The following is a 3,384-nucleotide window of genomic DNA, read 5'->3' as shown; positions in this document are numbered from 1 at the left end:
ACACACAGACATCTGAATGAGTGGGGCTCACTCAGAATATTAAATGACATTATGAATGTTAAGTGCTTAGCAGAATGCCTGGAACATAGTAAATTCAAAAAAAAATGAAAGTTGTTGTCACTGTTATTCATCTTCCACCAGCACATAACACGGGGTTGGGTACATAGTAGATCTTTCATACAGCTTTTTGGAATAAGATAGTGTCCAGAAATCTCATGTCCTTCTGATTCTGAGTCTACAATGTTTGCACAGAGCACAGCCACCTATCAAAAGGTGTAAGTTGTCCCCATTGAGTTCCAGCCTGAAACCACTGCAAGAGTGAGGCTTCCAGCCCCAGAGGGGAAGGGCTGCATGTCCCCAGTGCCTTGTCTCTTGCCTCCCTGCAACATCACACCAAAGTTTACCACTTGCTCTGAGGCAATGTCAGGTGAAAACCATGTCTTCCATGTCTTGGTCCAAATGGGTGCAGCAGGAATGTGACTGGGGTCGACACCAGGAGCAAGCTCAGCCCAAAAGGAGGGATCCTGGGTGGTGACGTGTCACCACTGTGACATGTCCTCAGCTCCCTCACCCCCAGGGAGCCAGGTGTGAGAAGCCCTCCTTCTCCTCCTAGTCATGACACATATTCCCCCAAGTACAATTTCCTGCAGCCCCAAAGGTCCAGTTGAAATGTGTTACATTGGTTTTGCTGAAAGCCAAGGCTGCCCCACCAAAGAAGCATTCACCTGATGCAGTCGATGGCCACGTGGCCGACAGGATCTCTGCTCTGTGTAGGGGTTGAATTGGGCAATCTCTCTTTTTTTTTAAATAAAAACAATCACATAGTATTTATTGCCATCTGGTAATAACAAAAGGGTAATCAAAACAATATGAATAAATGTTCAAGGACTACCTGCAACAAAGAACACCTAAAAAATACAAACTGTATTGCTTCTCAACACTTTACACTTTGTTAGTCATTTCTAATTGGAGACACATTGGAGGAGACTAATATTATCACCTTTTATCATGATCTGACCTGGTTGTTTTCTTGACTTTGTTTAAAAATGAATCTCTTCTGCATCCTCTAATACAAGGTTCATGTATTCATTAAAACCAATGATACAGCCCTCTACCCACATATTCACTCACTCATAAAGCCACACCTGAATCTGAGATCTATTTTGCAAGTATCTGAAGATAAGGTTGATGGGCTGCACCATCACCTTCTGCACTTGTTGGCCCTGGCCACGGTACGCCGTACTGGAAGCTGACGAAAGACCATGCTAACTTACACACTACATCAACAAGCTACTTCTGGAATAAAGCCTGGGCAACTTTTAAATTGCATGGCTCAAACACACAAAGCTTTTAAGATTCTACCAGATGTAAAAAGAGCAGGTTTTTATGACTCTAGATTCTAGGATTCTTTTGCAGTTGCATAAAGGCTTGTCAGGACTGAGTCTGTGCCAAGCCCTGTGGTGGGTGCTGTGGACCAGAAAGGGGCCTCAAGGAGCTCAGTCTGGTGGGGACAGTAGAGGGAGTGGGCACACCGTGGGATAAACACTGCAGTAGAGGCACAGTAGGGGCATCCTGTGGACCTGGACAAGCAATACGTCATTTTGCACAGAGAGGACAGAAGAGTCAACAGGGAAGAGTGGACAGAGGACAGACTCAGAAGTTAGACAAGCTATGTGATCCCCTCAGCTACATGGACTTGGTTAAGTCCTTTAACCTGAGCTTCACTCAGTCTTCTCGTTTGTGAAATGGGCTACTATTCCGTATTTCATAGTGATTGTTGTAAGGCTTAGAAATAATGCACATGAAGGATCACAGCCTAAAGAGGGACTCCAATGTTTATTATTTCTCTGAAAAAAAAGATTCTTTTTTTTAAATGTATTTTATTGATTATGCTATTACAGTTGTCCCATTTCCCTTCTCCCTTTATTCCCCTCCACTCTGCAAACCCCCTCCCACCCACATTCCCCCCTTTAGTTCATGTCCATGGGTCATACATATAAGTTCTTTGGTTTCTACATTTCCCATAGTATTCTTACCCTCCCCCTGTCTATTTTCTACCTCCCATTTATCCTATTTATTCTCTGTACCTTTCCCCCTCTCTCCCCCTCCCACTCTCCCACTGATAACCTCTGTGATGTCCATTTCTTGTGATTCTGTTCCTGTTCTACTTGTTTGCCGAGTTTTTGTGTTTGTTTCAGTTGTTAATAACTGTGAGCTTGTTATCATTTTACTGTTCATATTTTTTTATCTTCTTTTTCTTAGATAAGTCCCTTTAACATTTCATATAATAAGGGCTTGGTAATGATGAGCTCCTTTAACTTGACCTTATTTGGGAAGCACTTTATCTGCCCTTCCATTCTAAATGATAGCTTTGCTGGATAGAGTAATCTTGGATGTAGGTTCTTGGCTTTCATGACTTTGAATACTTCTTTCCAGCCCCTTCTTGTCTGCAAGATTTCTTTTGAGAAATCAGCTGATAGCCTTATGGGCACTCCTTTGCAGGAAACTGTCCCCTTTTCTCTTGCTGCTTTTAAGATTCTCCCTTTATCTTTTGTCTTGGCTAATGTAATTGTGATGTGCCTTGGTGTGTTCCTCCTTGGGTCCAACTTCTTTGGAACTCTCTGAGCTTCCTGAACTTCCTGGAAGTCTATTTCCTTTGGCAGATTAGGGAAGTTCTCCTTCATTATTTGTTCAAATAAGTTTTAAATATCTTGTTCTTACTCTTCTTCTGGCACAGCTGTGATTCAGATGTTGGAACATTTAAAGATGTCCTGGAGGTTCCTAAGCTTCTCCTTATTTTTTTTTTTTAATTTTTGTTTCTTTATTCCATTCTGGTCAAATGTTTCTTCCTTCTGGTCCATACCATTGAGTCAAGTCCCAGCTTTCTTCCCATCACTGTTGGTTCCCTGTGTATTTTCCTTTATTTCACTCAGCATGGCCTTTATTTTTTCCTCTAATTTGCAACCATATTCAACCAATTCTGTGAGCATACTGATTACCAGTGTTTTCAACTGTGTATCTGATAGGTTAGCTATCTCTTCATCGCTTAGTTGTATTTTTTCTGGAGCTTTGATCTGTTCTTTCATTTGGGCCATTTTTTGGGGGGGAGTCTCGGTGCACCTGTTACATAGTAAGGGGAGGAGCCTTAGGTGTTCACCAAGGCAGGCAATCATATCACTACATTGTGATACTGTATGTGGGGGAGGGGTCTGAGAGGGAATAATCCAGCTTGTTCCACTCTGCTGGTTTTCAGTCACTTCCACTGCTCTGCACAATTAAATTGGGACCTCCTGGTGCTGATTCCTGGGTGGGTGGGTTTGTGTAAGTACTAGGACCCTGTTGGTCTCTCCAATGAACTCTCCCATGAGGCTGGAAGTTTCTCCC

At 42.7% G+C, this 3,384-nt stretch overlaps 1 pseudogene; it reads right to left on the bottom strand.

The window, feature by feature from the left end:
• Nucleotides 1–962: 962 nt before the first annotated feature.
• LOC123825645 lies at nucleotides 963–1,232 on the bottom strand (annotated as a pseudogene).
• Nucleotides 1,233–3,384: the final 2,152 nt, after the last annotated feature.

This window comes from Phyllostomus hastatus, unplaced genomic scaffold, assembly GCF_019186645.2.
Source record: "Phyllostomus hastatus isolate PE091 unplaced genomic scaffold, TTU_PhHast_1.1 phas_contig_64, whole genome shotgun sequence".
NCBI lineage: Eukaryota > Metazoa > Chordata > Mammalia > Chiroptera > Phyllostomidae > Phyllostomus > Phyllostomus hastatus.
Note: the sequence above shows the minus strand (reverse complement) of the source record. Positions and strands in the feature narration are given on the sequence as shown.